The following is a 23,996-nucleotide window of genomic DNA, read 5'->3' as shown; positions in this document are numbered from 1 at the left end:
CTTTTGACTGCCCAAGCAGCTTCATTTGGTTGAGCAAGAGAGAAAGTAGCAGAAGGGAAAGGAGATGATAAGGTGAGGGGGGCGGGGGGGAGAGAAAGAGAATGAGAGAGAAGGGAAGGGAAGGGAAGGGAAGGGAAGGGAAGTGGGGGAGAGGTCCCGTGATCCCCTTTTGCAAAATTCTGACAAGCAAAATCCATGGGGAAGCCAGATGCTAGAATACTACATCAAGTTTTGGTCACCACACTATAAAAAAGATGTTGAGACTCTAGAAAGAGTGCAGAGAAGAGCAACCAGGATGATGAGGGGCCTGGAGGCTAAAACATACGATGAACGGTTGCAGGAACTGGGCAGGGCTCGTCTAGTGAAGAGAAGGACCAGGGGAGACAGGATAGCAGTCTTCCAATATTTGAGGGGCTGCCCCAGAGAGGAGGGGGTCAAGCTGTTTTCCAAAGCCCCTGAAGGCCAGACAAGGAACAATGGATGGAAACTGACCAAGGAGAGATTCAACCTAGAAATAAGGAGAAACTTTCTGACAGTGAGAGCAATCAACCCATGGAACAGAAGTCGCTTTCAGAAGTTGTGGGAGCTTCATCACTGGAGGCTTTCAAGAAGAGACTGGACTGCCATCTGTCAGAAATGGTGTAGGGTCTCCTGCTTGGATGGGGGGTTGGACTAGATGACCTACAAGGTCCCTTCCAACTCTTTTAATCTGTCAATTCTGTCTATCCACTTAACAACCACATTACCAACTTGACAAATGCAATGATTCACTTAACAGCTGTGGCAAGAAAAGTCATAAAACGGGGCAAAACTCACTTAACAAATGTTTCACATAGCAACAAAAAATTTGGGCCCAATTGCGGTAGAGGACTATCTGTACACCTTCCCTGTTTAAGCCCATAAATAGACAGCTGTTAAAGTTAAATTGAGGTTTAAACTCATTTAAAATGACAGCACCATTCTAAAGCCAAGTGGACTCTAAAGTCCATGCCCAGTTCCTGCAACCGTTCATCGTATGTTTTAGCCTCCAGTCCCTTTAATCATCTTTTCTGCACTGTTTCTAGAGTCTCAACATCTTTTTAATAGTGTGGTGACCAAAACTGGATGCAGTAGTTGTGGGTGGAGGTTTTTAAGAAGAGATGGGACAGCCATTGGTCTGAAATGGTGTAAGCTCTCCTTCTTAAGCAGGGGATGGACTAGAAGACCTCCAAGGTCCCTTCTAAGTGTGTTATTCTGCTTGGAGACAAAGAGGTTACCTGTTCTGTCCAACCTGGTCCCTCTCTCTCAAACAGTCCAATGAACACAGAGAAGAGGCAAAAAACCCCAAAACCCTTTTGGGAAGTGTGACCTGTGGTCTTGCATGCGTCAAAGCATTACAGATGCATTTATGGTCTAGTGCATTTCTTGCACTCTTCTCACCAGCCCAGCTGCAAGTCTCAGCTGGCCTGAAATTTATTTATTCAATTTTGATCCAGCTTTTATAGTTTAAATAAATAATTCAAAGTGGTGAACATGCCTAAGATTTCTTCCTCCTCTTATTTTCCCCACAACAGTGAGGCGGGTTGGGCTGAGAGAGAGGATCATTGGCCCAAAGTCACTCAGCCGGCTTTCATGGCTAAGGCGGGACTAGAACTCATGGTCTCCTGGCGATTGGCCCAACTCAGCCAACTAGCTTTCATGCTTAAATTGGAACTAGAACTCACTGTCTCCTGGTGATTGGCCCAAGTCAGCCAGCTGCCTTTCATGCTAAGATGGGACTAGTACCTCACTTGATCTTGATTGATTCAAGACTGTTAATTCAGGACTGTTGGCTGGAGAAATAGAGTAGCCATGCCCAACTAGATTAACCATGCCCAGTTCAATTTTTGTTGCCACAATGTAAAAAAGATGTTGAGACGCTAGAAAAAGTGCAGAGAAGAGCAACAAAGAGGATTAGGGGACTGGAGGCTAAAACATATGAAGAACGGTTGCAGGAACTGGGTATGTCTAGTTTGATGAAGAGAAGGACCAGGGGAGACATGATAGCAATGTTCCAATATCTCAGGGGCTGCCCCAAAGAAGAGGGAGTCAAGCTATTCTCCAAAGCACCTGAGGGCAGGACAAGAAGCAATGGGTGGAAACTCATCAAGGAGAGAAGCAACCTAGAACTAAGGAGAAATTTCCTGACAGTTAGAAACAATTAATCAGGGGAACAACTTGCCTCCAGAGTGAATGCTCCAACACTGGAAGTTTTTAAGTAGAGGTTGGATAACCATTTGTCTGAAGTGATGTAGGGTTTCCTGCCTAAGCAGAGGGTTGGACTAGAAGACCTCCAAGGTCCCTTCCAATTCTGTTATTCTATTCTATTCTATTCTATTCTATTCTATTCTATTCTATTCTATTCTATTCTATTCTATTCTATTCTATTCTATCCTATTCCTATTCCTATTCCTATTCCTATTTCTATCTCTACTTCTATCTCTACTCTACTCTACTCTACTCTATTTTACATCACATCCGAGGGAAGTCCCACCATGGTGGCTCCTGAAGGCCCTCCTGCCAGAGCCGCAAAAGATAATGGTGATGAAGTTAGACCAGACATGGACAGGTCACTGTGATTCACTAAGGCTGGTCTGAGGATTGCAGGTATGGTAGTCTCACTGCAGTTGTTAAGTGGGTTGTGTGGTCATTAAGTGCATCTAGCTTCCCTCGTTGATTTTGCCTGCCGGAAGCCAACATGAAAAACCAACAAGAGGCCAGAGCACTAAACGAGGGAAGTGAAGGCAACAAATGAAGCCTGAGATTCCGATAGGCAGGGAGGGAAGACCTCACTAACGAATAAAACATAAAATGCAGGACAGAAAATACAAGATAAATAAATAGGCAAATAATAAGGACATGAGTGGAAAATTAGAAATTAGGGAAGAATAGGATTAATAATGTATGACTCCTATTCTATTCTATTCTATTCTATTCTATTCAGATTTGATCAGGTGGCCTTGGGAACGCTGAAACGGTTGTAAGTGTGAAAAACGTCTTATGCCACTTTTTTCCAGTGCCATTGTAACTTCAAAAAGTTACTAAATGAACTGTTGTAAGTCGAGGGCTATCTCTCTCTCTCTCTTTTTTTTTTTTTGCTTTTTATTTTAATTTTTTTACAAACATACCAATGCGTGGACAGTGTGGCAACTGAGTGTCATACACTTTGAATACAAATAAAATAGTATTCATCGTGTTTGTTTCATTTAACAAGCTTCTATAATCCTCGTAATAATAGTCATGTTTTTATTAAATTATAATCTTTTGTTCTTTAATCGTTCAGTATTTCAATGTCATTTCTATGCCAATCACTCTATTCTAAGTGTCATACCTTTTAATACAAATTTGTTGTTGTTATTATTAAGTCAGGAAGTTGGGTCCCACCCATCGCGACCCCATGGACAACATTCCTCCAGGCCTTCCTGTCCTCTACCATCCCCCGGAGTCCATTTAAGCTCACGCCGACTGCTTCAGGGACTCCATCCAGCCACCTCGTTCTCCGCCGTCCCCTTCTTCTTTTGCCCTCAATCGTTCCCAGCATTAGGCTCTTCTCCAGTGAGCCCTTCCTTCTCATTAGGTGGCCCAAGTATTTGAGTTTCCTCTTCAGGATCTGGCCTTCTAAAGAGCAGTCAGGGTGGATCTCCTCTAGGACTGACCGGTTGGATCCCCTTGCAGTCCAAGGGCCTCGCAGGAGCCTTCTCCAGCACCAGAGTGCAAAGGCCCTCATATTATTAATCATATGTATTACTTTTAACAAGCTTATACAATTCTAATAACAGCACAAACATTTATGCTAAATTAAAATCTTCTGTTATTTGCTTGTTCAATTTATAATCCTTCATTATTTAGTTATTCAATATTGCAATATGTTTTTCGAGGTCGAGGGCCATCTGTAGTCACTCATCAGGACTACTGGCATTCTGTTCCTGCGCCTTCGCACGGGGCCAAATTCAAACAGCAGAGGGCAGCATTGCACAGCTAATCCAATGATGGAACTTGAAATTTGTGCCTTGGAGTCAGCCTGGATCTGACTACCTGCCTGAATAAATTAGAACAGACTAGAATAGACTATAGCTGGAAGGGACCTTGGAGGTCTTCTAGTCCAGCCCCCTGCTCAAGCAGGAGAACCTGTCCTCTAAAATTTCAGATAAGTTGACTGTCTAAACCCGTGATGGCGAACCTATGGCACACGTGCCAGAAGTGGCAGGCAGGGGCATTTTTCCGGGCACATGAGCTGTTGCCCAACTCACCTGCAGCTGTGCATGGTGTGCGCCCCAGCTGGTGTTCGGGCCTCCAGTGTGCATGTGTGCAATTCAGGGGACCCAGCTGGTCTTTGGAACTCTCCTGAGCATGTACGTGCATTTGCGCATGCGCACGTGGCTACTGGTGTGCAGTGTGTGCATGCGCAGATGGCATTTGCATGCGTACATTGAAAATCACACGCATGCGCAGATGGTGCAATTGCGCATGCAGTGCACGGTGGGGGCACGCACAGTTGAGGAATATGCACAGAGTAACCCTTGAGTAGCAAGGGTCTGCACATGAGAAAATGGCTGAGAGTGATTGTGAATAAGCACTGTCAATACACAGACATACTGAGTTGTGATATTCTTTTACTTTTAGGAAAAAGCAAAGCAAAGTCCAATAAAAAATCCAGGTCATACACAGATAAAGTTAGTTAAATTGTCAATCCAGGGATATTCCAAGAACAAAGTCTTCTTACCAGTTGTAGTCATATGCAATAAAACAGTTCTTTTTGGAGTTGCAAACAAGAACAAGTACAGCAGTAAAACAATCAGTAAAACAGTAGAAAACAACAAGTAGGAATGATCAAGCAGTGATCATGCAGAGAGAACAGGCAGAGAGGAGCAGAGGTAGCAATAATAATGTAATAAGAACAATAAGCCATGATTCAAGCTTCCTCTTAAGTACGTTGGCTACAGAGCTAGCCAATCAGAATATAGAATGATGCAATGCAGCATTACAGTCTTAAAGCTATACATTACATATTGACTGCAAACATGCATTGATGGTTTATATATTATATATATTATATATACTATATATTGCCAACCCAACCAGTTAGGCAATAGCCATTTCCTAACACGCACGAAAGCTGTGCACATATGCAGATGTGCAGTTGCATGTGCACTGCATGGGGGAGGAGCTGCACGTTAGCACAGATGGCACGCACGCGTGCAAAGTGCACAAAGCACGGACCTGTTCGGCACTCGGTGAGTAAAAGATTCACCACCACTGGTATAGACTCTTCTTAAAAACTTCCAGTGATGGAGCACCCACGATTTCTGGAGGCAAGCTATTCCACTGGTTAATTGTCTTCCCTGTTAGAGATATTTCTCTCTCTGGGCACAATGAGAATATATCTGCTGAAAAAAACTCCGCATTGGCAACAGGAAGGGCATCCGGCCAGTAAACACTCCGCTCCATTCAGTTGCCCCAGACTCCACCCCAATGCAAGGGATTATGGGTTGTTAAAAGGCGATGATGATGATGAGGTGTTGTGGCCCGCCAGCGGCCTGCACGCATCATGGCTGATCCCGACGACGAGGAGGCTGGTGTGGTGTTGTGCCAGCAGCTGGCGCAGCCGTCGCTCGCGTCGGACAGTGAGGAGGCTGAAGAGGATGTGGTGCCAGAGGCAGAGACTCAGCCTGGGCCTTCAGAACCTCCAGAGGCTCCTTCAAGTGGAGAGAGCGAAGTGGAGGAGCTGTCAGCACTCCAAACTACATTCGTTCCAGTGCTGACATAAGGAGGAGAAGAGGGGGCAGTTGGCAAGAGGACGCTTGACTTTTCACCTACTTATTTTCTCTGAAGATAATATCCCCTAGGAGATGGGATGGGAGGGGGGACATTCCTGAGAGCTGAAGTAGTAGATATCGGGAGAGTGATTTGGAAGATGGCCAATGAGACACAGAGAATTGGGGAACGGAAAGAGAAGGTTTGGGATCAGGAAGTCAGTGTTGGCTACAACATAGTTGGGAACAGATTGTTGTGCTTAATAAATGAAAGATTTCATCAAAGACTATTTGTTTGGAAATGCAATTTATTTGAGACGACACCGAAACCTGACAGGAGCCTCTCCTCAATGCTCGAGCACGCAAGGCTGCCAAAAGGCAGGAGTGGCTACTCAGGAGGAGGAGGTCTCCTTGAGAGTAAGGCTTGAGGATAACTGGCCACTCCCTTAGCCTATTTACATCACACGCCGTTAGTAAGTTTCTTGCTAGAAACAACTCGTATTTATTATCAGAGCATTTTGGTTTATCATATCTTGTTTTCTGGGCTGGTTGCCAACCTTTGCCAGTCTTGTTTATTCTTGCTACTTAATAAATTTGATAAGGACCGTTGGTGTGTGTCAATATCCTCGGGAATCCGGAGCTGTGGTAGAACACCCAGACTCCACCCCAGTGCAAGGGATTATGGGTCGTTAAAAGAGGACGATGATGATGATGCATGAAAACAATCTTAGCCAGATTCCTAAATTTTGGAGGACCACAAGTCTGATGAATCCAGTAGTAGTTCCTCCTCACTTTTTGCAGCCAGAAGCAAAAGGACTGGGCTCATTTTTTCCTCCCTGCTCCAGCTTTTATCCTAACTAATGACTAACGCTTGCATATTCATAATATAACTGTGCGTCACCCTAGCTTTGACTCACCAAAGATTCTGAATGGAACGGCGTTCTTTCAATGAGAAGATCAGGCCCCTGACACCCTCATAAATTGCTGTGGCTTAGAATAACCATCTCCGTCAGAATAGACGTGCCATCTAATAATTGTTCCATCTCAACCATTAAAAAAAAAACAACCCACTTTAGAATCATCTCGTTGTTCAAAGAACAGTTGGAAACCATCAAAGGGAGCTGGAACCAGGAGTGGGCTTCAAAAATTTTAGCAAGGGGTTCTCTGCCCGGTTGCTGGGTGGGCGTGGCCAGGGTGGGCGTGGCCTAGTCAGCCTCCTGCACCATGATGGGGGGGGGGCATTTTTATCCTCCCCGGGCGCTAGAGGCTTTCCTTGAGGCTCCGGATGCCCTCTGGAGGCTGGAAACGGGCCCGTTTCTGGCCTTCCCAAACTTCCAATAGGCCCATTTTTCACCCTCCCTGAGCCTCCATGTGCTCCCTGCACTTACCTGCATCCAAAGCGGGCCACATGGGGACTCCTGGGAGGGGAGGGGAGGGAAGGGGAGGGAAGGGGAGGGGTGGGCAGGGCCAGCCAGGAGTGGGATTTGGGGTTTCTCCGAACTGCACAGAATCTTAGCTAGAGGTTCTCCCGGAGCCCTGCAAACCCCCAGCAGCCTCCCCCCTGGCTGGACCCATCTTATATTGTGTGGGCCTTTGTCAGCCTTTTAAGTTAGGTGAAGTCAAGACACAAGAGCAGCTATGATTTCAGAAATGTTCTTTATCCTTCTACGATTGAGAGCAACCAAACGTTGAACGTCGATCTTCCTCTTTCCTATATTTTGTACCAAACGAATCTCTAAGCAGTGTTGTTTTGAGTTTCTTTCTTCTTTCCAATGGTTGGAAGAACTCCCGTGTTTCCCCGAAAATAAGACCCTGTCTTATATATATATTTTTTTGAACCCTGAAATAAGCGCTTGGCCTTATTGTCATGCGCTCAAAAGCCCGATTGGGCTTATTATTATAAGGAGCCTGGATAGCTCTGCAGACTAAAGCACTGTAATTTAACACCAGCTGTCTGCAATTAAAGTAAGTTCGAATCTTACCAGGCTCAAGGTTGACTCAGCCTTCCATCCTTTCTAAGGTAGGTAAATTGAGGACCCAGTTTGTGGGGGCAATAAGCTGACTTTGTATAAATATACAAAAGAATGAAGGCTATTGCTTAATGCACTGTAAGCCGCTCTGAGTCTCTGGAGAAGGGTGGCATATAAATCAAATTAAAAAAAAAAATTATCAGGAGATGTCTTATTTTCGGGGAAACAGGGTATCCTTCTGGGTTTTTTTTTTTTTTTAATTTGATTTATATGCCGCCCTTCTCCGGAGACTCAGGGCGGCTTACAATGTGTTAAGCAATAGCCTTCATACTTTTGTTTATTTTATACAAAGTCAGCTTATTGCCCCCACAAACTGGGTCCTCATTTTACCTACCTTAGAAAGGATGGAAGGCTGAGTCAACCTTGAGCCTTGGAGAGATTCGAACCAGCAGTAAATTGCAGGCAGCTGTGTTAATAACAGGGTGCTTAGACCACTGTACCATCAAGGCTCTTTCACTGGGTTCAGTTCCCAGTGGGGAGAAAGATACTGAAAACATGGTGTCTGTTTTGGAAAGATGTTTTTTTAATGGTGGACAGGATCAAATGCCTTGAAGATGTTGGGTGAAGAAAAAAAGGGAAGAGATGCTGAGAGTGCCTGGGTTTTATGCCCTCTCTGGGGTTTTGAATTTGAGCTTATATTCTGATTGGTTGTCAGACTCCCATGGGGCTATGCAGGGGCAACTCTGTAGGCTGTCCTGAGTCCCAAGCTTGGTTGAGCCTTGCTGGGTGATGCAATCTCCCCAGGTGCCATGTGGTGAGTTCTGTTGCTAGATGGGTAGAGGGCTAACCCTACCTTTGTTGGCTCTTGGGTGAGGGCATTTGCCTATGAATAGACTATAATATAGAATATGAAGAATATTCATATAATAGAATATGAAGGGGACGCGGTGGCTCAGTGGCTAAGATGCTGAGCTTGTCAATCGAAAGATCGGCAGTTCAGCTGTTCAAATCCCTAGTGCCACGTAATGGGGTGAGCTCCTGTTACTTGTCCCAGCTTCTGCCAACCTAGCAGTTCAAAAGCACGTAAAAAATTCAAATAGAAAAATAGGGACCACCTTTGGTGGGAAAGGAACAGCGTCCGTGCACCTTTGGCGTTTAGTCCTGCCGGCCACATGACCACGGAGACGTCTTCAGACAGCGCTGGCTGAGCCACTGCATCCCTTTCAAAGAACAGTTTCTCCTATACCTGAAAAAAAGCTAGAATGGATCTTTTGAAGTATCTAATCCACCTGGACCTCTCATCCAGCAGAAATAACATGGAAATATAGACACAGTTGCTTGTCAAGCATGATTTCAACCATCATAAATTAAGGATGAGCTGCTGCCATTATGTGGGCCAGGCAGAAGATGCCTCTAAGACGTTTTAGCACCTCCTGTTCAGCTTTTTCACTTCGGCATATAAAAACCTTTGGGAAAATCTCCGTCTTTCTTTGACCCAACTCTGGCATGAAGTCATTTTCATCCTGCAAACTTGAGAAGAAGAAAAAATCAAGGAGAGGTGAGATTTACACTTGCTTAAACAGCACACTTAACTGGAGGTGAGGAGAAAAAAAACCCCATAACCCTGAATTTAATTCGTCGTCTTTCTTCTCTCAAAGGGGGAAACATTTAATATTACGTTAGACTTTATGATTCTTTTCTCATAGTTTATTATGTTGATAAAGCAGAGTGCTATATTTCTTGTGGAATTTGTTTCCTGGTCTACCTTAAAGGGGTGACCTCAATACTGAGAGGATGGCAGTTAACGGGTTAACAGTAACAGAGTTGGAAGGGACCTTGGGAGGTCATCTAGTCCAACCCCCTGCTCAACGCAGGAGACCTATACTAGGGATTCGAACCGCTGAACTGCCGACCTTTCTGATTTACAAGCTCAGTGTCTTAGCTACTGACTTACCCTCCCTCTGATGCCAAAGGGAGTCAAGAAGGAACAAACTTCAGGTTTGTTTTTTTTCCCCTCTCTCACACCTTCTTCCCTTCCTGGGTTAATTTATGATTTGCTAATGGCTTTTATATTCCTGCTCCAAAGTCAGCTTTGCAATTCTCTACAGAACAATGTTTTTCATCCTTAGCAACTTTCAGGGGTAAGGACTTCTTCAACTCCCAGAATTCCTTAGCCAGCCAGGTAGTCAGAACAGAACAAATGAATAGAATAGAATAGAATAGAATAGAATAGAATAGAATAGAATAGAATAGAATAGAATAGAATAGAATAGGAGTTCTTTATTGGCCAAGTGTGATTGGACACACAAGGAATTTGTCTTTGGTGCATATGTTCTCAGTGTACATAAAAGAAAAGATACGTTCATCAAGAATCATAAGGTACAACACTTAATGATAGTCATAGGGTACAAATAAGCAATCAGGAAACAATATCAATATAAATCATAAGGATACAAGCAACAAAATTATAGTTATACAGTCATAAGTGGAAGGAGATGGGTGGTGGGAACGATGAGAAGATTAATAGTAGTGCAGACTTAGTAAATAGTTTGACAGTGTTGAGGGAATTATTTGTTTAGCTGAGTGATGGCATTCGAGAAAAAACTGTCCTTGTGTCTAGTTGTTCTGGTGTGCAGTGCTCTATAGCGTCGTTTTGAGGGTAGGAGTTGAAACACTTTATGTCCAGGATGCGAGGGGTCTGTAGATATTTTCACAGCCCTCTTTTTGACTCCTGCAGTATCCAGGTCCTCAATGGAAGGCAGGTTGGTAGCCATTGTTTTTTCTGCAGTTCTAATTATCCTCTGAAGTCTGTGTCTGTCTTGTTGGGTTGCAGAACCAAACCAGACAGTTATGGAGGTGCAGATGACAGACTCAATAATTCCTCTGTAGAACTGGAGCTCCTTGGGCAGTTTGAGCTTCCTGAGTTGGCGCAGGAAGAACATTCTTTGTTGTGCTTTTTTGATGACGTTTTTGATGTTAGCTGTCCATTTTAGGTCTTTCGATATGGTAGAATCTAGAAATTTGAAGGTCTCTACTGGTGATACTGTGTTGTCTAGTATTGTGAGAGGTGGAAGTATGGAAGGGTTTCTCCTAAAGTCTTCCCACCAGAGATCTTCTAGTCCAGCTCCATGCTCAAGCAGGAGACCCTATGCCATTTCAGACAAGGGGCTGTCCAGTCTCTTCTTCAAAGCCTCCAGTGATGGAGCACCTACAACTTCTGAAGGCAAGCCATTCCACAAGTTTATTGTTTGCATTGTTAGAGAATTTCTCCTTAGTTCTAGGTTGCTTCTCTCCTTGATTGGTTTCCACCCATTGCTTCTTGTTCTGCCTTCAGGTGCTTTGGAGAATAGGTTGACTCCCTCTTCTTTGTGGCAGCCCCTCAAATATTGGAACACTGCTATCATGTCTCCCCTGGTCCTTCTTTTCACTAGACTAGACAAACCCGACTCCTGCAATCGTTCTTCATATGTTTTAGTGTCCAGCCCCCCAAATCATCTTTGTTGCTCTTCTCTGTACTCTTCCCCAGAGTCTCAACAATCCTCTTTAGATTGTGGGGGACCAAAATAGGATGCAATGATCCCAAGTGTAACCTTACCAAGGCCTTATAAGTCCTCGATTTTTGACCCCGGTTGGCATCAAAATATCACTTTTCTAAGGCAGGTGTTTGTTAAATGAGCTGCGCCTGATCTACTTTGCCACAGTCATTAGGCGAATCATTGCAGTTGGGGAGGTCGTTAAATGAATCTGGCTTCCTCCATCGACTTTCCATTTTGGAACCTGGGTAGGGAAAGCCACAAATAGCAGTTACACGACCCTGGGATGCTGCTACCATCATAAATACAAGCAGCCAAATGTTGATCATGTGACACTGGGGATGCTGGGATGGTCGTAAGCCTGAGGAAGTCACTTTTACCCGTACCATTGTAACGTTGAATGGTCGTTAAGCAAATCGGTTGTAAATCTAGGACAATCAAGGATCCTGGCTCAGCCATGGCAACTCTCTGGTTGACTTTTCAACCCAACCTACCTGTCACAGTTGTTGTAGTGGAGAAAATGCACAAAAGATCATCATCATCATCATCGTTTAATGACCGTATAATCCCTTGGGGGGTGGAATCTGGGAAAATGAACGGAGCTAGCAGAGTGTTTTAATGGCCGGATGCCCTTCCTGTCACCAATGTGGAGTTTTGTTCAGCAGATATATTCTCGTTGTGCCCAGAGAGAGAAATATCTGCCTCCACCTAGGATCGAACTCACAGCCTCCTGATTGCGAGGCGAGAGCTCCACCTCTAGGCCACCGCACCACTCTACACAAAAGATAATATAGGTCTAAAAAATAAACCTATGTATGGGCCGGCAGGGAGAGAAGCTGCCCTGGAAAGTCAAGATGAGGGGATGAAGATATTAGATCAAAGAACGGAGAGAGCCAGAGGAAATTTGGGCGCATCGCAAAGCCCAACCTACATCGCAAAGGTGTTGTTGAGGAAGGGAATCGGAGGCAGAGCTATGTACACCACCTCCCCGAGGTCCCAGGTTATAAATACCATGAATGAATAACATAAATAAACCCGGTTCACCACAGTAGCCTCTTCGCCAGTGAAGGAAGCTGCCTTCTGAACTCTAGGCTAAAAATAGCTTCCAACTCTCCATCTCTAGCTGTGAGAGATATATATATATATATATATATATATATATATATATATATATACACAGACACACACACACACACAAATATATATATATATATATATATATATATATATATATATATATATATATATATATATATATATATATATATATTCATCCCTTGTATTGCTAGGAGACTGGGAGGCAGGGATTGCTAGGCGACACTAGTTGCCATGGTGACAGCTGGGTGCCTGAGTCATCTGCAGTGCAGTCTATCTTGAGCTGGGTAAATAGCGATGGAGCTGCTGCTAGAGATTTCACACTCCTGCTTGTGAATGTGTTTCTTTCTGGGAAGGGATCACGGAGGAAGGTTTGACTAGGCAGGCATCGGTCTTCCTTCCTTCCTTCCTTCCTTCCTTCCTTCCTTCCTTCCTTCCTTCCTTCCTTCCTCCCTCCCTCCCTCCCTCCCTCCCTCCCTTCTCCTTCTCCTTCATTCTCTCCTCTATTTTCTCCTTCTCTCCCTCCATTCTTTCCTCCTCCTTCTCCTCCTTCCCCTCCTTCCCCTCCTCCATTCTCTCCTTCTCCTTCTCCTCCTTCTCCATTTTCTCCTCCTCCTCCTCCATTCTCTCCTTCTCTTATTCCTCCTCCTCCTCCTCCATTCTCTCCTTCTCTTATTCCTCCTCCTCCTCCTCCATTCTCTCTTCCTCCTCCTCCTCCTCCATCATTCTCTCCTTCTCTTATTCCTCCTCCTCCTCCTTTTCCTCCTCCTCCTCCTTCATTCTCTCCTCCTCCTCCATTCTCTCCTTCTCTTATTCCTCCTCCTCCTCCATTCTCTCCTTCTCTTATTCCTCCTCCTCCTCCATTCTCTCCTCCTCCTCCTCCATTCTCTCCTTCTCTTATTCCTCCTCCTCCTCCATTCTCTCCTCCTCCTCCTCCATTCTCTCCTCCTCCTCCATTCTCTCCTTCTCTTATTCCTCCTCCTCCTCCATTCTCTCCTCCTCCTCCTCCATTCTCTCCTTCTCTTATTCCTCCTCCTCCTCCTTTTCCTCCTCCTCCTCCTCCATTCTCTCCTCCTCCTCCATTCTCTCCTCCTCCTCCATTCTCTCCTTCTCTTATTCCTCCTCCTCCTCCATTCTCTCCTCCTCCTCCTCCATTCTCTCCTTCTCTTATTCCTCCTCCTCCTCCATTCTCTCCTCCTCCTCCTCCATTCTCTCCTTCTCTTATTCCTCCTCCTCCTCCTCCTCCTCCATTCTCTCCTCCTCCTCCTCCTCCTCCTCCTCCCCCCCCTCCTCCTCCTCCTCCTCCTCCAAGAAACCTAAATATTTTCTGAGGATCATACCGAGATCAGAGAGGCATCATGGCTGGGGCTAACATCTGAAATTAGGAAAATGCAAATCTAGGATCAAACTGGATCTGGGGATTTGTGTTTCAGACCGCCATGCAAACGAGAGTTGATGTGTTTGGTTGCTCCTCCACAACCTGCTTTGTGAGGTCCCTACACACCTAGACGGCTAGCATAACTGGGAGTCAACTAAAATAGGAGAGATTATTTTTCCTGGGAGCACACTGTCCAACGCACTCAGGATTGTCCCATCTCAACAAAGCTTTCCAAAGCACCAAACAGCCCAAGGCCTTGGGATCCGTGTCATTGGCATTTTCTCCTAAAACCAGCTACTAGGACTACAGCCTCTTCCAGGGTTGGTGGGTGGGGAGTAAAAGTAGCTGCAACCACACAATTGAAGTCCTGTTCCTTTTTAATGTGCATCACAGGAGCCTTGGTAGTACAGTGGTCTAAAGCACCCTGTTATTAAGACCAGCTACCTGCAATTACTGCAGGTTCGAATCTCACCAGGCTCAAGGTTGACTCAGCCTTCCATCCTTCCTAAGGTAGGTAAATTGAGGACCCAGTTGTGGGGGCAATAAGCTGACTTTGTATAAATATACAAAAGGATGAAGGCTATTGCTTAGCATATTGTAAACTGCCCTGAGTCTCCGGAGAAGGGCGGCATATAAATCAATAAAAAAAAACCAGACTGCTGGATTATGATCAAAGTTTCTCTGTAAACCCAGGTCCTTTTCCTACAAGTCCATTTCGTCAGGGTCTCCTAGCCCCAAACTTTATCTTTCATAATCAAAGGACCATGTTTAATGCCAAAACATAAGGATGATTAGGGGACTGGAGACTAAAACATATGAAGAATGGTTACAGGAACTGGGCATGGCCAGTCTAGTGAAGAGAAAGACCATGATAGCAGTCTTCCAATATTTGAGGGGCTGCCACAGAGAGGAGGGGGTCAAGCTATTCTCCAAAGCACCTGAAGGCCAGACAAGGAACAATGGATGGAACCTGATCAAGGAGAGATTCAACTTGGAAATAAGGAGAGATTTTCTGACAGTGAGAGCAACCAACCCATGGAACAGAAGTTGCCTTCGGAAGTTGTGGGAAAGCTTCATCCCTGGAAGCTTTCGAGAAGAGACTGGACAGCCATCTGTCAGAAATGGTGTAGGGTCTCCTGCTTGGGTGGGGGGTTGGACTAGATGACCTACAAGGTCCCTTCCAACTCTGTAAATCCATATATATATATGGATATATATATATATATATATATATATGGTTTGCATTTGTTTCTCCTATCTTTTCTGTACCATCATTTCCCCCCTTTCATGTCATCAAGACTCCGTCAAGAAAATGTGGACCTGAAATGGCCTGTGAGAACAACCTCGGGAGACAGAAGGAAGAAGCTCAGCCTAGACAACGGTGTGATATCAGAAATCTCAGCCGTCAGAAGGAATGGGAAAGTGGAGAAAGCATTTCAGAAAGGACCCTCCCTAGTTCTCCAGAAAGTAAAGGCAGGGGGAGGGAAGAAGTACTTTCAGACTTGCAAGATTCTGTTACTACAACCTTACAATAAAGGTATTTAGTATTTGTGGTTTCCTGAATGGATTACCTCAAAGAGCTGATAGGACCATCTGGACGTTATGTGGAAGATACCAAAGGTTTTCTGAGGGGTGTTTTGACTAACAACACAAGCATACAATCCAGAAAGATGCTATCATGGCCTCTCATTCTAGCTTCTCTTTTCTTTCTGCTTCTCACATAGTATTTCCCACACATGATACTCTTAGAAGCAGCTGCCACTTAGCGCTTCTAAAACATCAATGTACATCATATGCAGGGGTGGGATTCAGTCGATTCGGACCAACCGGATGTTAATTTTAACCTTGCAAGGACTAGTTTATCCTGCCCACCTCACTCCGCCCCTCTTGGGAGTCTCCACGCAGCCCATTTTGGATGCCAGATAAGTGCAGGGCCCATGCAGAGGCTCTGGGAAGGTGAAAAACGGGCCTACCAGAAGTACCGGAAGTCTGGAAACGGGCCTGTTTCCGGCCTCCAGAGGGCCTCCAGAGCCCAGGGGAAGCCGTTTTCGCCCTCCCGGAGGCTCGAGGAAAGGCTCTGGAGCCTGGCGACGGCGAAAACACCCCCCCCCCCCCAGTGGTGCAGGAAGCCAACTAGGCCATGCCCCCATGGCCACGCCCACCCAGCAACCGGGCAGAGAATCGGTTGCTAAAATTTTTCAATCCCACCCTTGATCATATGTGTACACCAGCCCTTCCCAACATGGATATGGACTTCTCAGGAAGGGACTGGCTGGCTGGACAATTCTGGAGTTGGTTCATAGACAATTCTGGAGTTGGGCACCTAGGTCGGGAAAGGGGAATACAGTTTCCAGTTGTCTCTCCTTACCATGGCCAAGTTGACTGGAAAAGTTTGGGAAATATCATCCCAGAAGATCAGAAAGGCATTAATTTTGAGAAGGTGACATTAAGAAAGATCCATTTTCATATTTCTTGAGTCGGCGATCGCATCATGAGCTAATCAGATGAGCCGATTTGTTGGCATACAGTGATTTTTTTCCCCCTAATTTTTCCTTTGCATACATACACACAGATAGCAATAGCAATGGCACTTAGACTTATATATTGCTTTACAGTGCTTTATAGACCTCTCTAAGCGGTTTACAAAGTCAGCCTCTTGCCCCCAACAATTTTGGGTCCTCATTTTACCCACCTCGGAAGGATGGAAGGCTGAGTCAACCTTGAGCCTGATGGGATTTGAACTGCTAAATTTCAGGCAGCCGGCAGGCAGCAGAAGTAGCCTGCAGTACTGCACTCTAACCACTGCACCACCATGGCTCATGATGGGAAACATATTGATGGGCTCACAATATGAAGAACAAGGAGCAAGGACCCAGCCCTTGCCAACACACTGTTTGAGTTGGTTCCGGGCTTAGGGAAACATTCCTGCATGAGAGGGAGCTCCCAAGCTGCAAAGCCACCCTTTTCTTAAGGTAAGTTGAAATTCAAGAGTGCAAAAAATGTTGCAGGAGTTTCCTAAGTAAGAAAAATGCAATACACAAACTCCATAAAACTACAGCCTTTAAAATTTCTGAAGTTAAAATTAAGGGCAGTTGTTAATAGGTCTGAATTTTTTTAAAAAAAGATGGATATCAAATGTCCATTGATTGGTGCAAATCTGAAAATCCGATCATTTGTCTAAGAGGCTTAAAATGTCTCCAACCTTTACAAGATATAGTAGATGGAGTGTTGTGGCTCCGTTGCCTGAGCCTGGGCTATCAACAGATGCAGACTCTGAGAGTGAGGGGGGGAGTTGGCAAGGCCTCCCTCTCCAGGACCCTCCTCTCTGGCAATGCCTCCGGAGGACACCGAAGGCCAAACAATAGGCTCAGAGCCAAGCACGTCCCCGCAGCCACAGGTGGACAGCGATGAAGAAGATAAGTGCTGGCTGGACCTGCGACAGAGGCGCAGAGAGAAGCGTGCACAGCAGAAGGGAAGGCGTGCCAGAGATTAGCTGAGTCACTGGACCACACCCCACAGGGTATAAATGTGGGTGTGGTGGCCGGTTCAGTTTGTGACGAGCAAAAACTGGAAATACTCCATGATCTCTGTGTTACTGGACTTTGCCTGCTTTATCGGACTGCATTTGGATTAATCCTTGTATTGTTGACACTCTGCCTGTTTTATCGGAATGCTGGCAGTCTAATCTTTGTTTTGTGTGAGTAAAGTCTGAATTGGCAGCTAGCCACTGGGTTGCTGCCAGCTTTATCATCAGAGTTTTGTCGTGTGGCTTATTAACTCCGGGCCATCTGTGGGGGTGCGTGTGGGGTACGGGGACAGAACATGGAGCTGTTAAACTGAGGAACATATGATTGCAATAAGTATTTTTTTTTTTAAATGACACAAAACAATAAGGCTTCTAAGCCCATTGGGAGAGTTTAATTGGGTGTTTTCATATATATATATATATATTGCATGTTGCATGAGGCTGATTCTTTTTACTCCTTCCAAAAAAGGGTATTGAATTTCATTTTCAAATACCATACAGCTCACTCATAAATAAGTTGATTTAGCTTATGAACTCAGCTAATCTCATGTGATCCCAGAGGCCGGCCGGCAGTTTTAAACCGATGCTGTTTTTGTATGCTGTCAGATTTATCGGATAATCTATGCCAATATATTCCATCTCTCTCATGCCTGTTTTTTCAAATGTTTCAATTCACCGCATGAAAATATATATATATATATATATATATATATATATATATATATATATATATATATATATACACACACACAGAATGGAATAAAAACAGCTGTATAATTTTTTTGACTCCATCCTTCCGTTCAGAATTTTAAAAAACCATCTTTCTTGCTTTCAAGTTGTTTTCAGCATCAAATCGATTCGGTCAGAAACTGAGGGCCAGACGGTCAGGTCAATTTCACCCTTTGGCTGACTTCTGTAGCACCAGGAGAGCAAGTGTTCTCCAGGATCAGAAAAGAATGGTAAAGGTCTTCCCTCCGTCTGCAACTTGGTGCCTTTCTCTAGTTTTTTTTTTTTTCTTCACAAGGAGAAAGATGCTGATGTTGCATTGGAAACTGAATACGGTTACGTTGCTCCGGGTAACTGTTTAAAACAGGAAGTGATCCCTCATTTGTAACTTGCATCCTTCCCTTTTTTTGGTCCAAAGCTGATAAGGAAATGTTTTGAATGCTACGTGATTTTGAAAACTGAATTAACATTTAGCTACCCAAGAACTCTGGAGTTTAGCCACTCAATTCTAATCAAATCTGATCTGTACACTAAGTTTGGGAATAGAATAGAATAGAATAGAATAGAATAGAATAGAATAGAATAGAATAGAATAGAATAGAATAGAATAGAATAGAATAACAGAGTTGGAAGGCACCTTGGAGGTCTTCTAGTCCAACCCCCTGCTTAGGCAGGAAACCCTACACCAATTCAGACAAATGATTATCCAACGTCTTCTTTAAAACTTCCAGTGTTGGACCATTCACAACTTCTGGAGGCAAATCGTTCCACTGATTAATTGTTCTAAACTGTCAGGAAATTTCTCCTTAGTTCTAAGTTTATTTTATTTATTTTATTAGTCATATTTCTATGCTGTCCACTCTCCAAGGACTCTGGGCGGTTTACACCAAAGACAGTATACTAAATAGCATATTGCCCCCTAACAATCTGGGTCCTTATTTTACTCACCTCGGAAGGATGGAAGGCTGAGTCAACCTTGAGCCGGTGAGATTTGATCCGCTGATCTGCTGAACTAGCAGTCAGCTGAAGGAGCTGCAGTACTGCACTCTAACCACTGCGCCACCTCGGCTCATTTTGCTTCTTTCCTTGATGAGTTTCCACCCATTGCTTCTTGTCCTGCCCTCAGGTGCTTTGGAGAATAGCTTGACTCCCTCTTCTTTGTGGCAGCCCCTGAGATATTGGAAGACTGCTATCATGTCTCCCCTAGTCCTTCTTTTAATTAAACTAGACATACCCTATTCCTGCAACCGTTTTTCATATGTTTTAGCCTCCAGTCCCCTAATCATCTTTGTTGCTCTTCTCTGCACTCTTTCTAGAGTCTCCACATCTTTTTTACATCGTGGCGACCAAAACTGGATGCAGTATTCCAAGTGTGGCCTTACCAAGGCCTTATAAAGTGGTATTAACACTTCACGTGATCTTGATTCTATCCCACTGTTTATGCAGCCTAGAACTGTGTTGGCTTTTTTGGCAGCTGCTGCACATGGCTGGCTCATATTTAAATGGATTTCCACTAGGACTCCAAGATCCCTCTCACAGTTACTGCTATTGAGCAAGGTACCACATATACTGTACCTGTGCATTTTGTTTTTCTTGCCACTCAATTCTAATCAAATCTGATTTGTACACTAAGTTTAGGAATACCCAGAGGTTATACTGAAAGACAAAATCTACTGTGAACATCAACTCACTTCATCAGAAATTCATAGTAAATTTGTATACTTATATATAGACTCATAGATGACCTAGAGATGTAGAGTAAATCTACTTAGAAAGCATCATTTCAAAGATGCGTAGATGTTCTAAGAGAGGAACTACATAGATACGTGTCACTTCATAAAGGCATAGATGACCTCATAGATAGACAGAGGAACCAACTTCAATGCATCACTTTAAAACTACAGAGATGACCTCATAAATACCTAGAGGAATCTATATGGATGCATCACTTCATAAATGCACAGATGTTGTTATTTATTTATTTATTTTATCAAAATTTATATGCCGCTCTTCTCCCCTAGGACTCGGGGCGGCTCACAGAATAAAAAACAACATAACAATAAAATAATGTTAAAACAAGCCAAATTAAAATCCCCAGACAATTTAAAACCCTCGTGGCAGATCAGGAAATTTGCTGAAAAAGCCATGTCTTCAGGTCGGCGCAGAAAGTGCAGAGGTCGGGGGCCATCCAGAGCCTGGTGGGTAACCCATTCCAGAGGGTCGATGCGGCCACAGAGAACGCCCTCATCCTGCGGGCCGCCAGCCAACATTGTCTGGCCGACGGCACTCGGAGGAGGGCAGTCCTATGTGAGCACACTGGGTGGTGGGAGGCCGGTAGGAGGTGGCCCTGCAAGTACCCCGGGCCCATGCCATGAAGGTCTTTATAGGTAAGCACCAGCACCTTGAAGCGGATCCAAAGGGCTACCGGCAGCCAGTGCAGCTCGCGCTGGCTGCTTGCGATGTTCTTACAGATATATAGAAGAGTTTACATAGATACATCAGATCTGCAGAGGTAACCTCATAGATATCTAGAGGAATCTATGTGGATGCATCACTTCCTAAATGCACAGATGTTCTCATAGATGCAGAGGTAAATAAATCTGCATTGATGCACCACTTTAAAGATGCATAGATGTTCTTCGAGAGAGGTTTAAAGGAATCTACATAGATGCCTCATTTTCAAAACTGCAGAAATGACCTCATAAGGTATCTGGAGGAATCTATATGGATGCATCGCTTCATAAAGGCACAGATGTGTCTCTTCAAAGAGGCAGGCATGACAGGGGAGAACAACAAAGTGTTACAGAGACAGAGGAGATCAAAAGGCAAGAGAGGGAAGGCTTGCTTAAATATGGTCCTTTGGTTCAGAGGGATAATTTTAGGGGGGCAAACTACAAAAGCAGCAGCTTGCCAGGACAATGCAAACTCCGTCCCTTTGGTATCTGCAGTGTGATGTCCTATGGCCATGATGGCAAACCCATGGCACGTGTGCCAGAAGTGGCACGCAGAGCCATCTCTCCAGGCACGCCAGTCATCGCCCGTTGCTTTTCTGGATTCCGGCACGCGCCCAGGTCTTCGTACACTCATGTGTGTTAGAAACTGGATGACCAGGTGGCCAGTACACACGCATGTGCCAGGAAGCTGAGCTTCCAGTTTGTAATGCGCATGTACATGCGCGCCGGGGAGCTGCTCTTCCGGTTTCCGGCATGCGCGCACATTCCTGTTTTGGCACTCAGTGCCGGAAAGGGTCACCACCATTGCCCTATGGACATCCAAAAGAAGTGGAAGTTTGAATCACAGTGGCACAGCTGTGTGTTTGTGTCATTTTGTTGAAAGCACCATAACCTGTAGTTGGCTCTATCCTGCCTTGAGAATCTATTCAACAATCTGGGGGGGGGGCGGTTCCTGCTTTCTGTTTGGGGAAGGGGTGTTTCTTTAAAACTCCTCTATTGCCAAACATTTTTTAAATCTCTCGGCTGCCATAATTGTAATATCTCTGATACTATTGGGCTTAACCAATACAAGAGAATATTTGTAGTTCAAGGTTGAATAGAAATAGAATTCTTTATTGGCCAAGTGTGATTTATTTATTTATTTATTTATTGGTTCGATTTATATGCCACCCTTCTCCGGAGACTCGGGGCGGCTTACAATGCGTTAAGCAATAGCCTTCATACTTTTGTATATACCTGCTTAGTAGGGCTTTCGGGGGGCCCTAAGCGGTGTTCTTTTTTATACAAAGTCAGCTTATTGCCCCCACAAACCGGGTCCTCATTTTACCTACCTCGGAAGGATGGAAGGCTGAGTCAACCTTGAGCCTGGTGAGATTTGAACTTGCAGTAATTGCAGGCAGCTGGTGTTACTTAACAGTGCTTTAGTCTGCTGCGCCACCAAGGCGCTTGTGTGATTGGACACACAAGGAATTTGTCTTCGGTGCATAAGCTCTCGGTGCCCATAAAAAATGCATTCATCAAGAATCATAAGATACAACACTTAAGCGATAGTCATAGGATGCTAAATAAGCAATCGAACCATACTAGGAAACGAAACAAAGCAATATAAATTGTAAAGATACAAGCAACAAGGTTATAGTCATAAGTAGGAGGAGGACTTGGTGCTCATTGAGCTTGGTGGACTTTTTGCAGAGGTTTCATTACCCAAACTAGGTAACATCATCAGTGCTAGTAGGATGAGGAGGGGGAGGATAGAAAGAGGAGGAGGAGGAGGAGGAGGAGGAGGAGGAGGAGGAGGAGGAGGAGGAGGAGGAGGAGGAGGAGGAGGAGGAGGAGGAGGACAAAATGTGTGGTCCTTGGTGCTCTCTGAGTTTGGTTTTTTCTTGCAGACATTTCATGACCCAACTAGGTAATATCATCACTACCAGAAGGGAGCAGGTTTTGCTTTATTTTTATATAAAAATGGCTTGCCCTAACAGAGAGCATATAAACAGGAAGTGAAGCCCACTCCCTTCTAGCACTGATTATGTAACCTAGCTGGGTAATGAAACATCAGCAAGGAAACAACCAAGCTCAGAGAGTACCAAGGACCCCACACATAGTATTGTGCTTCAGTGTTTCATGTTCCCCCTGATGAGTTGTTCAACATGGGCTTTATTGGTTGTGAAAGATGGGTCCTGTAGTCAAATAGACGGAAAGAATACTTCCTTTGACTCTGATTTAGTGTCTTCTATTGCTTCCGAATCCTTTTGATGTTATTATTTGTTAGGGCTGTTTGTCACTTTGTCTCCTTTCCAATCTCTATCCCAACGCCAAACAATAAGGGTTAGAAAATAGGATAAATCCATGCAGTCTACAAAACCAAGATCCAATGCCAGTCACCATCATAAAACCTCCCATTGATAAATCTAGTGTAACGGGAAGTCAGGAGCTCCAGATGTATTACATCAAATAGGGATGTATTGGCAAGTGTCAAGTTTTTCTTGTCAAACTTGTGCATTTTTTTTATAAAAAAAAAATCTGCGCTCCCATTTATAACAACTTCGACGCAGAGGCATTATTCTTGGAAGATTACTCTACAAAGGGAATTTTGCAATTAATTTCCTTAATATAATGCAGTTTTCAATGTGTCTTTCATGAACGAACCACAAGACATGTTTCATAGCAGATTTCCACTTATCAATGGGATACTTTCATTGTTGGTAAACTACGTGGCAAGATTCAGGGAATGGCCAATGTTGAATGATAGCCATGATCCTGACAGCATATTGGTTGTAAATGTGTAATTCGAGAAGTTTTCATTCAAATGGAAAAACAAGACTATTTTCTCCAGCATTTCACTGTGTTCATCAGATTATTTCTCCTTCTCCTTCTCCTCCTTCATCTTCATCTTCTTCTTTCTCTTCTTCTTCTTCTTCTTCCCTTTCTTCCCCTTCTCCTTCTTCTCCTTCTTCATCTTCGTCTTCTTCTTCCTCTTCCTCTTCTTCCTCTTCTTCTCTTTCTTTTTCCCCTTCCCCTTCCCCTTCTCCTTTTTTTCCTCTCCTTCTTCTCCTCCTTCTTTCCCTTCTCCTTCTCCTTCATCTTTGTCTTCTTTCTCCTCCTCCTCCTCCTCCTCCTCCCCCCCCCCTCCTCCTCCTCCTCCTCCTCTTCTTCTTCTTCTTCTTCTTCTTCTTCTTCTTCTTCTTCTTCTTCTTCTTCTTCTTCTTCTTCTTCTTCTCCTTCTCCTTCTCCCCCTTCTTCTCCTTCTCCTCCTCCTCCTTCTTCTTCTTCTTCCTCCTCCTCCTCTTCCTCCTCCTCAACTTTGGCCTTAGATCTCTTGAGCAACTTCTTAATTTTATCAACAAAAGGCTAAACTGACCCACACAGCAGTAACCATGGGGCAATTTACGGCCAACGAGCTGCTGAATCCCTTGGGTTTTCCATGGCCGGCAGCAAAAAAAAAAAGAGAGAGAGAGATTTGGACTGATTCTGCCATGACCAAACTCCAAAGGCCAGAGAGAAAAGATATTCTTCATATCTTTAATCTAATTTCCACTCTCTGGCC

The 23,996-nt window shown here is 44.4% G+C and overlaps 1 long non-coding RNA gene across 1 annotated transcript in view; it reads right to left on the bottom strand.

The window, feature by feature from the left end:
• Nucleotides 1–9,149: 9,149 nt before the first annotated feature.
• The window catches only part of LOC132712219 (uncharacterized), a 97,240-nt gene continuing 82,393 nt past the window's right edge, over nucleotides 9,150–23,996 (bottom strand). Inside the window, exon 3 of the long non-coding RNA XR_015729847.1 lies at nucleotides 9,150–9,271. This is a non-coding gene — a long non-coding RNA (uncharacterized LOC132712219). The remainder of the gene's footprint in view (nucleotides 9,272–23,996) is intronic.

Source organism: Pantherophis guttatus, chromosome 14, assembly GCF_059756535.1.
Source record: "Pantherophis guttatus breed Tessera chromosome 14, ASM5975653v1, whole genome shotgun sequence".
Lineage (NCBI taxonomy): Eukaryota > Metazoa > Chordata > Lepidosauria > Squamata > Colubridae > Pantherophis > Pantherophis guttatus.
This window is presented reverse-complemented; position numbering and strand designations above follow the sequence as displayed.